The sequence below is a fragment of the Lolium rigidum genome, chromosome 1 (assembly GCF_022539505.1).
Source record: "Lolium rigidum isolate FL_2022 chromosome 1, APGP_CSIRO_Lrig_0.1, whole genome shotgun sequence".
NCBI lineage: Eukaryota > Viridiplantae > Streptophyta > Magnoliopsida > Poales > Poaceae > Lolium > Lolium rigidum.
This window is the reverse complement of record NC_061508.1, coordinates 334169941-334183466: the sequence shown is the minus strand read 5'-3', so window position 1 is coordinate 334183466 and position 13526 is coordinate 334169941. Positions and strand designations below refer to the sequence as shown.

General features: G+C 45.7%; 1 pseudogene; it reads right to left on the bottom strand.

Moving 5' to 3' along the window:
* Positions 1-1023: 1023 nt before the first annotated feature.
* Positions 1024-2705, bottom strand: LOC124663587 (annotated as a pseudogene).
* Positions 2706-13526: the final 10821 nt, after the last annotated feature.

The following is a 13526-nucleotide window of genomic DNA, read 5'->3' as shown; positions in this document are numbered from 1 at the left end:
CAAAAAAAGCCGACAACGCACTAACCTCCATCTGCATGTCGTCCTTGACCTCGCAGACATCGCCGGACGCCTCCGCACCGATCAGATCCGCCACCACCTTCAAGGCCGCGGACGGTTCAGCCTGATCCACCAGATCCGCCACCACCGTGACGGCTGCGGCACCATCAGCGGCAGCATCACCCGCATCGCCCTTCCCTGTAGCAGATTCGTCGCCGTCCACATCCGCCGTTGCCGCCACCAACGGGCCGACGGCGGGAGAGCCGATGACGGAGGTCTCCACGGCGGTCTTCCTCGCACCGTCCGCCGTCTTCTTCTCCTCTCCAGCTCCGCCATCCCCTCCAACCGCCTCCGGCCGCGCATCCCCTTCCACGACCGCTAGCATCTTCACTTCTTCCGCGGCAGCTCTACCAGGTTCCATCGCCGCCAGATCTACTCAATCGCCCACGATCCACTGCCTAACCTACGGGCGGAGTGACAGGGAGAGAGACGAGGGTTTTTTGGCGGAGAGATGGAGCTCGAAGAAGTGGGGAACGGGGGGAAATGGAAGCGGACGAGCGGTTCCAGGACTTTTATATGCCCCGACGTCTCCGCTCCCTCGCCACGTCTGTCTACACGTCACCGACGCCTTCCCTTCCTTGCCACGTTACACGCCACGTCATCCCCGTATACGTACAGAATACAGTATAACTGACTCCCGCTCTGCCCACTATACCCTACGCCGAAGCGGTATCGGCTAATCTTGACCGTCCTTGTGTTTTTCAGCTGAACGTCGTTCGCCAGGGGGGACACCGGAGCACAGGCGGTGGAACATGCCTACCAGGTAGCCCAGAGCAATAACAACACCAAAACCTTTGTAATTAGTGCCTAAGCAGTAACGAACAACCAAAACCATGTCATACATGTATAGAATTGAGGTCCTAAGGCTAGCCATAGTGCTAGTATCATAACTAGTATCATGCGTATTGGTCCCACAAAAATATTGATGTGGCAGCCACTACAGGAATCCGGCAAGATGCCGACGGCCTACGGCCCTCGGCGTATCAAGTACTTGCCCTCGGCGTACGATACGCCGACGGGGCCCCTCGGCGTAGCTCCTCGGGGAAGGTGGGCCTCGGCGGAGGCCACGTGGCCCTCGGCGTAGCGCCGCCCGTCGGCGTAGACGAAGAGGGCCGACGGCAGGCCCCACCCGTCGGCGTACTGGCCGTCGGCGCAGCTCGCTGACCGGCACCGTCAAGATGACGGCCGTTACGGCTACGCCGAGGGCCGCACCGTCGGCGTACGGCCACACGTGGCGCGACCTGGGCGGCCCTGGCGCACGATACGCCGAGGGGCACACCGTCGGCGTAGCTGCACACGTGGCGAGCCCTGAGCGTTCCTGGCGCACGATACGCCAAGGGTCGCACCGTCGGTGTAGCTGCACACGTGGCGAGCCCTGAGCGTCCCTGGCGCACGATACGCCGAGGGGCACACCGTCGGCGTAGCCCTGTGCCATTTGGTCCATTTTGGACGCGTGGCGCGCCCTGGGCATACCTGGCGCTACCCCGAGGGGAATGCCGTCGGCGTACCCTTGTGCCATTTGGCACATTTTTGGACGCGTGGCGCGCCCTGGGCATACCTGGCGCTACCCTGAGGGGTATGCCGTCGGCGTAGCCGCAGCCATTTGGCATTTTTTTCCGTTTTTTCTGTTTCGCACGTTTTCCAGATTTGGCAGGATATAAATTCACATATAATTCACAGAAAATTCACAGGCATGAAGTGCAAATACACATAACATCAAGTGCATACAGGCATGAGGAAAAAAATTTGTTCTAACGTGCACTGTTCATCGATCAGGACACTATTCATTGATCATTGTGGACATGCCGCCAGGGGCAACGGCGGCACGCCCTGCCGCCTCCGGCTGTGGCGGCAGGCAACACATGTTGCCTGGCACGCGTGCCGTCACGACGCAAGTGGTCCTTTTTGACAATAATTTTCGGAGGTGGTCCTTTTTGACAATTCACTCACGTAGGTGGTCTGTTTTGTCAAAAATTCGGGGGAGAGATTCCGGCTCCGGATACGCTGAAGTCGGGGCAGGCTATTGGGCTGAAAGTGCACTTGACCTTCTCGAACAGGACGACGACGCCCGGCTCCGGATTCTCTGACGACGGGGCGACCACCTTCAGCTTGATCGGGCTGCAGGTAGCCTCTATCTTGCAGTTGGTGTAGAACGCCGTGTACTTCAACTTGCCGGTCACCTTCACTTTCAGCTCGAACGTCCCATTGGCCTTCTGCTTCCCGAACTCGGCCACGCCGGCGTTGCCCAGCGTCACGACGCTGCTGTCGGAGCCGCTGACGAGGCGGTGCAGCGTCGTCTTCGAGGCGTCGTACTTGTGTCCCTTGTCGCTGAGCTGGACGCGCTCGAACTGCTGGTCGTCGAAGAAGTAGGCGGCCTCCAGCGCCTCCTTGTTCGTCATTGTCATCGCCCAGTTGGGGTTGCGCACGGCCAGCACCAGCGACAGGTTGTATGCCAGCCCCGTCGCCGGGGCGGTCGCGAGCTCGAACCTGGTCAGCGAGGCGTCGTCCACGGTGATGGTGACTTGGCGGAGGACGCCAAAGGCGGCGATTATGACGGCGACGGCGGTGAGCACGACGAACGCGACGGTGAGCAGGCAGTAGCACAGGATGTTCTCGCGAATGCTGGAGCAACACTCGCGACAGCCCATGGTATGGTATGCGAGGAGGAGAGAAACTTGAGAGGCAAAAAAGTTGTGGTTCATAGAGAACTCTGATGCTACTTATGCAATGGGATTAGTCAAACTATTGCGGGTCTTTGGGTACCAAGTCTTATTTTTTTAGAGACGTATATAGATATATAAGTTTTGAAACTCAATTAGGTCCTAGAATTTTTGAATATATAGATTTCAGAAACTCATCAGAATAGATGATGTTTTAGATAGTGACGCGGTCTCCGGTCTGCATCTTTGATTTACTCTTTGCACCTCATAGATAGTTGGTCCACGCGCAGAGCTGTTGTCGCGCATCAATCATTTTGCGGAGATGTTATAACAATAAAAATATGAGTATGAAACAATAATTTCGGACGTTTGCTACACTAGACTATATACGGGCGCAACCTATGCGAAATATTGAATCGAGGACTAAGAAACTTGCTAGCTTAGGCGATGGACAACGCCAATCGAACATGGAGCCACCCTGGTACTGGTAGTACCTCAGATCAATGAGTTGAAGAATAAGTCAACCTGCACAACACTTTACATTAACTCAACTGGACAGCGCATCGTCACAGAACAAAACCTTTGTAAAGTATGTTGAACATGCCTACCAGCTAGCCCAGAGCATTAACAACACCAAAACCTTTGTAAAATATGTGCGTTTCATAATTAGTGCCTAAGCACGAACAACCAAAACCATGCCATACATGAGCTTATGAGCGAGGCAGGTCTCGGTAGGAGTTGTGTGCCCGGAGAGTCAGCAAGCACCAACAGTCAAAGTAGAGCAGATGTGGCACATGCTAGACATATTTTAGTTGTAGATATATACGTCTGTATCCATAAAAAGGAGACGCATATTTTTAGACATATTTTTAGACAGAGGGAGTACATTTTAAACGTGTTTCACATATATTACAAGCTAGTGTATTGTCTTACATGGAAGTGATACGAGACAAACTGCACAACAGCAGACCGTCACCCACTAGGTGTGCACGTCAGCGACAAAGGGGTTTGTAGCCTACGGTTCGTCGAACTCGGTCCCTATGGGTTGCGGCTGCCGTTGGGTGTGCATTGTGCAGCATCCGCCCTCAATCGGCCGTCCATCCCTGCATTGTTGTCTCGCCCTCCAGGTCTGCGCATCGGCAAGGGAAAAGGGCATTGGAGGGCAGGCCCGCAACTTAGAAACCGGGCCACGGCCGGAGGACAGGTTGGCGACTCGCACTTCTCTATCTACTCCACCCTACCAGCTTTGTCCAGTGCCGAGGGCAAAGTGTACGGCAGAGAGTATATATTGATCGGATTCGTATGGACGTGTTGTTGGAGATATGCCCAAGAGGCAATAATAAAAGTGGTTATTATATATCTTTGTGTTTATGATAAATGTTTATATACCATGCTATAATTGTATTAACCGAAACATTGATACATGTGTGTTATGTAAACAACAATGAGTCCCTAGTAAGCCTCTTAACTAGCTTGTTGATTAATAGATGATTATAGTTTCATAATCATGAACATTGGATGTTATTAATAACAAGGTTATATCATTATATGAATAATGTAATGGACACACCCAATTAAGCGTAGCATAAGATCACGTCATTAAGTTATTTGCTATAAGCTTTCGATACATAGTTACCTAGTCCTTTCGACCATGAGATCATGTAAATCACTTATACCGGAAAGGTACTTTGATCACATCAAACGCCACTGCGTAAATGGGTGGTTATAAAGGTGGGATTAAGTATCCGGAAAGTATGAGTTGAGGCATATGGATCAACAGTGGGATTTGTCCATCCCGATGACGGATAGATATACTCTGGGCCCTCTCGGTGGAATATCGTCTAAATAGCTTGCAAGCATATGAATAAGTTCATAAGAGACCACATATCACGGTACGAGTAAAGAGTACTTGTCAGGAGACGAGGTTGAACAAGGTATAGAGAGATACCGATGATCAAACCTCGGACAGTAAAATATCGCGTGACAAAGGGAATTAGTATCGTATGTGAATGGTTCATTCGATCACTAAGTCATCGTTGAATATGTGGGAGCCATTATGGATCTCCAGATCCCGCTATTGGTTATTGGTCGGAGAGAGTTCTCAACCATGTCCACATAGTTCGCGAACCGTAGGGTGACACACTTAAGGTTTGATGTTGTATTAGTAGAACTTGAATATGGAATGGAGTTCGAAGTTTTGTTCGGAGTCTCGGATGGGATCCCGGACATCACGAGGAGTTCCGGAATGGTCCGGAGAATAAGATTCATATATAGGAAGTCATTTTATAAGTTTGAAAATGATCCGGTGAATTTATGGAAGGTTCTAGAAGGTTCTAGAAAAGTCCGGAAGAATTCACTTTGGAAGGCGGAGTCCCGGAGGGACTCCACCACCCATGGCCGGCCAACCCTAGAGGGGTGGAGTCCCAAGTGGACTCCACCAAGGGGGCCAGCCACCCCCCCTCATGGAAGGGTGGGAATCCCACTTGAGGTGGGAGTCCCACCTTGGGTAGGTTTCCCTACACATGGAAGGTTTTGGGTTGGGGTCTTATTCGAAGACTTGTAGTCCAACACTTGGGGGTTCCACCTATATAATGAGGGGCCAAGGGGAGGGGGCCGGCCACCACAACACCACCACCTTTGCCGCACCCCTTGGAGGCCGGCCACCCCCTCTCCCCAAACCCTAGCCGCCCCACTCCTCCACCTCTCCCGCAACGCTTAGCGAAGCTCCGCCGGAGATCTCCATCGACACCGCCACCATGTCGTCGCGCTGCCGGATTCAAGGAGGAGCTACTACTTCCGCTGCCCGCTGGAACGGGGAGAAGGACGTCGTCTTCATCAACACCGAACGTGTGACCGAGTACGGAGGTGCTGCCCGATTGTGGCACCGTCAAGATCTTCTATGCGCTTTTGAAAGCGGCAAGTGATCGTCTACCGCAGCAACAAGAGCCTCATCTTGTAGGCTTTGGAAATCTTCAAGGGTGAGTCTCGTTCATCCCCTCGTTGCTCCCGTCTTCTAGATTGCATCTTGGCTTGGATTGCGTTCTCGCGGTAGGAAATTTTTTGTTTTCTATGCAACGAATCCCTACGAGTGGTATCGGAGCCGTGTCTATGCATAGATGGTTGCACGAGTAGAACACAATGGTTTTGTGGGCGTTGATGCTTATGTTGTCTTTAGTTTGAGTACTTTGCATCTTTGTGGCATAGTGGGATGAAGCGGCTCGGGCTAACTTTACATGACCGGTTCATGAGATTTGCTCCACGCTCGACATGCAACTTGTATTGCATAAGTGGCTTTGCGGGTGTCTGTCTCTCCTACTATAGTGAAGATTCAATTTACTCTTCTATTGACAACACTAGTATCACCGTTGTGGTTCATGTTCGTAGGTAGATTAGATCTCACTCGAAAACCCTAAACCACGTAAAATATGCAAACCAAATTAGAGACGTCTAACTTGTTTTTGCAGGGTTTGGTGATGTGATATGGCCATAATGGGATGATGAATATGTATGAGATGATCATTATTGTATTGTGGCAACCGGCAGGAGCCTTATGGTTGTCTTTAAATTTCATGTTGAGTAGTATTTCAAAGAAGTTGTAATAGTTGCTACATGGGAGAACAATCATGAAGACGGCGCCATTGACCTTGACGCTACGCCGACGATGATGGAGATCATGCCCGTTGATGATGGAGATCATGTCCGTGCTTTGGAGATGAAGATCAAAGGCGCAAAGACAAAAGGGCCATATCATATCACATATGAACTGCATGTGATGTTAATCCTTTTATGCATCTTATTTTGCTTAGATCGCGACGGTAGCATTATAAGATGATCCCTCTCACTAAAATATCAAGATAATAAAGTGTTCATCCTTAGTAGCACCATTGCCAAGACTCGTCGTTTCGAAGCATCTCGTGATGATCGGGTGTGATAGACTCAACAAGTGCATACAATGGGTGCAAGCCAGTTTTGCACATGCGGATACTAAGGTGGCCTTGACGAGCCTAGCATGTACAGACATGGTCTCGGAACACGTGATACCGAAAGGTAGAGCATGAATCATATGATTGATATGATGAAACTTTGAATGTTCGCCATTGAAGTTACATCTTGTCTCGTGATGATCGTGAAGGAGATATGCCCTAGAGGCAATAATAAAGTGGTTATTATTTATATCTTTATGTTTATGATAAATGTTTATATATCATGCTATAATTGTATTAACTGAAATATTAGTACATGTGTGATATGTAAACAACAAAGAGTCCCTAGTATGCCTCTTAACTAGCTTGTTGATTAATGGATGATTAGTTTCATAATCATGAACATTGGATGTTATTAATAACAAGGTTATATCATTGTATGAATGATGTAATGGACACACCCAATTAAGCGTAGCATAAGATCACGTCATTAAGTTATTTGCTATAAGCTTTCGATACATAGTTACCTAGTCCTTATGACCATGAGATCATGTAAATCACTTATACCGGAAAGGTACTTTGATTACATCAAACGCCACTGCGTAAATGGGTGGTTATAAAGGTGGGATCAAGTAACCGGAAAGTATGAGTTGAGGTATATGGATCAACAGTGGGATTTGTCCATCCCGATGACGGATAGATATACTCTGGGCCCTCTCGGTGGAATGTCGTCTAATGTCTTGCAAGCATATGAATAAGTTCATAAGAGACCACATATCACGGTACGAGTAAAGAGTACTTGTCGGAGACGAGGTTGAACAAGGTATAGAGTGATACCGATGATCAAACCTCGGACAAGTAAAATATCGCGTGACAAAGGGAATTGGTATCGTATGTGAATGGTTCATTCGATCACTAAAGTCATCGTTGAATATGTGGGAGCCATTATGGATCTCCAGATCCCGCTATTGGTTATTGGTCGGAGTGAGTACTCAACCATGTCCGCATAGTTCGCGAACCGTAGGGTGACACACTTAAGGTTTGATGTCGTTTAAGTAGATATGGAAATATCGAATGGAGTTCGAAGTTTTGGTCGAAGTCCCGGATGAGATCCCGGACATCACGAGGAGTTCCGGAATGGACCGGAGAATAAGATTCATATATAGGAAGTCATTTTATGAGATTTAAAATGATCCGGAAGGTTCTACGGAAGGTTCTAGAAGGTTCTAGAAAAGTCCGGAAGAAATAAGGATGGAAGGTGGAGTCCCAGAGGGACTCCACCCACCTTGGCCGGCCAGCCTAAGGGAGGAGGAGTCCCAAGTGGACTCCCCACCATGGTGGCCGGCCACCCCACCAAGGAAAGGGGGGAGTCCCACTCCCCCTAGGTTTGGACACTTGGAAGGTTTTGGTTGGGGTCTTATTCTGACACTTTGACCTAAACCTTGGGGCTTCCACCTGTATAAAGAGGGGGAGAGAGGGGCTGGCCGGCCACTCAAGCCACCACCATGGCCGCACCCCTCAAGGGTGCCCTAGCCGGCGCCCCTCTTCCCAAACCCTACCACCTCTCCTCCACCACCTCTCCCGCATATGCTTAGCGAAGCTCCGCCGGAGATCTTCATCAACACCGCCACCACGCCGTCGTGCTGCCGGGATTCCGAGGAGGATCTACTACTTCCGCTGCCCGCTGGAACGGGGAGAAGGACGTCGTCATCAACACCGAACGTGTGACCGAGTACGGAGGTGCTGCCCGATCGTGGCACCGTGATCAAGATCTTCTACGCGCTTTTGCAAGCGGCAAGTGATCATCTACCGCAGCAATAAGAGCCTACTCTTATAGGCTTTGGAAATCTTCAAGGGTTAGTCTTGATCATCCCCTCGTTGCTCCCGTCTTCTAGATTGCATCTTGGCTTGGATTGTGTTCTCGCGGTAGGAAATTTTTTGTTTTCTATGCAACGAATCCCTACAGTGGTATCAGAGCCGTGTCTATGCATAGATGGTTGCACGAGTAGAACACAACGGTTTTGTGGGCGTTGATGCTCTTGTTATCTTTAGTTTGAGTACTTTGCATCTTTGTGGCATAGTGGGATGAAGCGGCTCGGACTAACTTTACATGACCGCGTTCATGAGACTTGTTCCTCGTTCGACATGCAACTTGTATTGCATAAGAGGCTTTGCGGGTGTCTGTCTCTCCTACTATAGTGAAGATTCAATTTACTCTTCTATTGACAACACTAGTATCACCGTTGTGGTTCATGTTCGTAGGTAGATTAGATCTTACTCGAAAACCCTAAACCACGTAAAATATGCAAACCAAATTAGAGACGTCTAACTTGTTTTTGCAGGGTTTGGTGATGTGATATGGCCATAATGTGATAATGAATATGTATGAGATGATCATTATTGTATTGTGGCAACCGGCAGGAGCCTTATGGTTGTCTTTAAATTTCATGTTGAGTAGTATTTCAAAGTAGTTGTAATAGTTGCTACATGAGGTGAACAACCATGAAGACGGCGCCATGAACCTTGACGCTACGCCGACGATGATGGAGATCATGCCCGTTGATGATGGAGATCATGTCCGTCCTTTGGAGATGAAGATCAAAGGCGCAAAGACAAAAGGGCCATATCATATCACATATGAACTGCATGTGATGTTAATCCTTTATGCATCTTATTTTGCTTAGATTGCGACGGTAGCATTATAAGATGATCCCTCACGTTAATATCAAGATAATAAAGTGTTCTCCCCTCGTATGCACCGTTGCATTGTTCGTCGTTTTGAAGCATCTCGTGATGATCGGGTGTGATAAACTCAACATACAACAGGTGTAAGCCATGTTGCACACGCGGAATACTTGGGTTTGCTTGACGAGCCTAGCATGTACAAACATGGCCTCGGGACAACGGAAACCGAAAGGTTGAACATGAGTCATATGGATGATATGATCAACATGTTGATGTTCACCATTGAAGCTACATCATCTCACGTGATGATCGGTTTTGGTGTAGTGAATTTGGATCGTGTACCACTTAACAACTATGAGGGATGTTGTATTAAGTGGGAGTTCATTAGTAATTAGATTAAAACATGAACTAATTATCATAAACATAGTCTGAGTAGTATTTTGAATTAATTTTGTAGTATTGGCATCCGTTTTTCTACCATGCGCTAGTCTTGTTATTGAGATAGAAATACTGTTAAAATCTGACAAGAAACTTTACGGATTGGTACCGTATTGTTAAAAGAATCAAGAATTGATTAAGTCCTATTGCAAACTTTTAGTAAACCTCACATTGTTGATTCAAAGAGCTATGGTTTCAATTAGTACCTAAAGTTATCTTGTCTCCGTGAAACTTGAAGTTCAAATCAGTTTGAAAAGTAAGGAGCTGAAAATTTAGTTTTCAGAAATAATCAAGGTATGAGATGTATGTGATATCTAAGACCTTATTGCAAGATGATAGAATATAATTTGGTGAGACTACATAAACTCATAAGATTGATGGGAATGTACGAAGGTTGAAGACGCAAGGCATCCCAATCCTCCAACTATTGGGGCACTAACGATATTCGCATATCCATGAAGTGATTGTCCTTATTATGCACCGTTGCTATGACTCGTCGCTTCGAAGCATCACGTGATGATCGGATGTTATAGATTCTACGTGTGCATACAACGGGTGCAAGCCAGATTTGCACATGCGAATACCAAGGTTAAAACTTTATGGGCCTAGCATGTACAGACATGGTCTCAGAAAGTCATCATGATACAATGGATAAAATTATGAGTGAAATTGTTCATCATATTACAAGGTTACTAATAGTGAAATCCGGAACACTTGTCATATGATGATCAACTTCAAAGTAAGAACCTCAAGGTTATTGGTATTTGACCAAACAAACCGAGAAGTTATTGAAGTTGATGTGTTTTTCTGAATAATGAGGAAAGCTAAAAGAGAAACTATAAAAGATTATTGGCAGAAAGAAAGAAAAGACTAGAATGTCTAGCTCAGGTGTATATAAATGATATACATGTTATGGTTATATTCCTAGTTAGGTCACACTATGAAATTCTTGGGTATTAGTACTATATTGGTTGGTATGAAGTGTCATACAAAACACCGCAATACAAGAATACAATGGCCTCAGTGACTGACAAGGAACATGATAGGAATGCACGTCTGGAACAAAATAAAATGTTATTATGTTCGTCGTTAGCATTCTATCAAGCCCTTAGAATTCATAATAAAGAACTTAATAATTGTTATTTTGCTCTGGTCAAATGAAAACAATGAGTTGTTTAAATTATGACATTACTCCATGTACGATGGATAAGTTATTATAAATCTTAATGGTGAAACACACATACATAACACTGACGCTAAAATGCCATAAGGCAAATGATTTGAATTCCACTTATTTGTGGAACCGCCATTTAGGTCATGTTAGAAAGGAACGCATGAAGGAACTCCATGCAAATGGATTTTTGGAGTCATTTGATTTTTGAATCATTTGGCACTTGCAAATCTTTTCTAAAGAGAATGACTAAAATACCGTTTATAGGCCAAGAGTTGAACGGGCAACTAACTTAGTGAAAACATACATGATGATGTATGTGGTTCACTGGACATAGTTGTATGCGGGAGATTCTTCTACTTCATGAAAACTTCAAACAATGAATTGAATATATATATGTGGATATATTCGATAAGGAAGAAGTTTGAAACATTTGAATAGATTCAAATAAATTTCAGCATGAAGTGAAAATCATCGTAATAGAAAAGTCAAATATCTATGATTGGATCATGGTGGAAATATTTGAATTACGAGTTTTAGCGAACATCTAAGAGAGTTATGAAGTTGTTATACAACTCACGTTTCTTGGAGTATCATAGTGATGATGAAGTATCCAAAAGACGTATCCAAACCTTGTTGGATCAATGATGAGATAAAATATTGATGCCATTATATTTTTTGTGGATTATGCTTTAGTGACTACCGCTTTTACACTTAATAGAGCATCATCATGATCCGTTGAAATGACACCATACGAGTTATGGCATGGGTATGAATCCTAATAGTCTTTTCTTAAAATTTTGGTATGCATAGCGTAAGTAAATAAGTTTACAACCAAAATCGGTTGAATGTCTTTGTTGGTTATTCCAGAGAATTGATTGGGAATTCTTCCCACTATGTAGACAAAGACAAAAGTGTTTGTCAATGTTTCTTATTTCCAAGAAATTGTTTCTAGCGAAGTATTTAAGTGGGAGGACAATAGAACTTGATAAGGTTTATGAATCTGAGCATAATGATCAGAGTAGCGCAGCATCGGAATTGGTTCCGGAAGCGGCCACGACGACCATGGCTCCCATGACTACAAAGTGTTTTAGCCATGGAGATCGAAGTACATATTGAACCTTGTAGGTATGGTTTACTTTGTGATCAAATAAATGATTTGTGGACAAAGGATTGATTTTGAACAATGATAAACCAACTACAAACAAAGAAGTTATGATGGGCCCTGACTCCGTTAAAATGGCTATACGCCATGAAATCCAAGATAGATGAATACTTTTTGAAAGTAAATGAATCTATAAAATTGATGGACTTGGATGAAATATCCTTGAAGAAGCTTGACTTGTCAAAAAGTTGTTTACGACAAAGTTCAAAGAGTTGACTATGATAAGATTAGATCTTCCATAGCAATGCTTATAGTCTATGTGGATTATTCTAGAAATCACTACATATTTATTTTATGAGATATGCTAGTAGGATGGCAAAATACATTACTTAACAGAAGTATGTATTAAAGGTGTATACAAGATACAACAAATTGTTTTGCTAGTCCGTGGAATACTAGATAGATATACGAACTTCAATTGGATGAAGTGAGTATTACGGAATTGGAATCTTCACCGGATGAAATAGTCAAAGAGTTTTTAATTTCATTAGAGATAATGAAGAGGCTTGCATTTGCAAGAAATTAAGTGGGAGCGCTGAGACATATTTATAATACTTATGTAGATGACATATAGTTAGTTATAAATGATGTAATTATATACTTGATTTAAAAGGTTTCATTGAGAAATTAACTTCAATGAAAGGATATGGACTGAAACATATCTAGTGTCAAGATCTATGAAGATAGATTGAAACACAAAATAAGTTTAAGTCAAAGTACATAGAATGGATATTGAAATAGTTCAATATAGAAATATTAAGAAAATGTTCTTGTCATGTGAAGTTTTCGTAGGAATTCGTTGCATAGAAAACAAAAATTTTCCTACCGCGAGAACGCAATCCAAGCCAAGATGCAATCTAGAAGACGGGAGCAACGAGGGGGTATCGAGTCTCACCCTTGAAGAGATTCCAAAGCCTACAAGATGAGGCTCTTGTTGCTGCGGTAGAAGTTCACTTGCCGCTTGCAAAAGCGCGTAGAAGATCTTGATCACGATCGCTTCCGGCGCCACGAACGGGCAGCACCTCCGTACTCGGTCACACGTTCGGTTGTTGATGAAGACGACGTCCACCTCCCCGTTCCAGCGGGCAGCGGAAGTAGTAGCTCCTATTGAATCCGATAGCACAACGGCGTGGTGTCGGTGGTGGTGGAGAAGTCCGGCGGAGCTTCGCTAAGCGTGCGGGACGTGGTGGAGGAGAGAGGCCGCTAGGGTTTGGGAGAGGGGGCACCGGCCACTAAGGGGTGCGGCCACCTTGGTGGTTCTTGGGTGGCCGGCCCCCTCCCCTTGGCCTCTCATTATATAGGTGGAACCCCAAGTGTTGGTCTCCAAGTCTTCGAATAAGACCCGAACCAAAAACCTTCCATATGGTGGGGAAACCTACCCAAGCTAGGACTCCCACTAGAGGTGGGAGTTCCACCTCCCATATGGG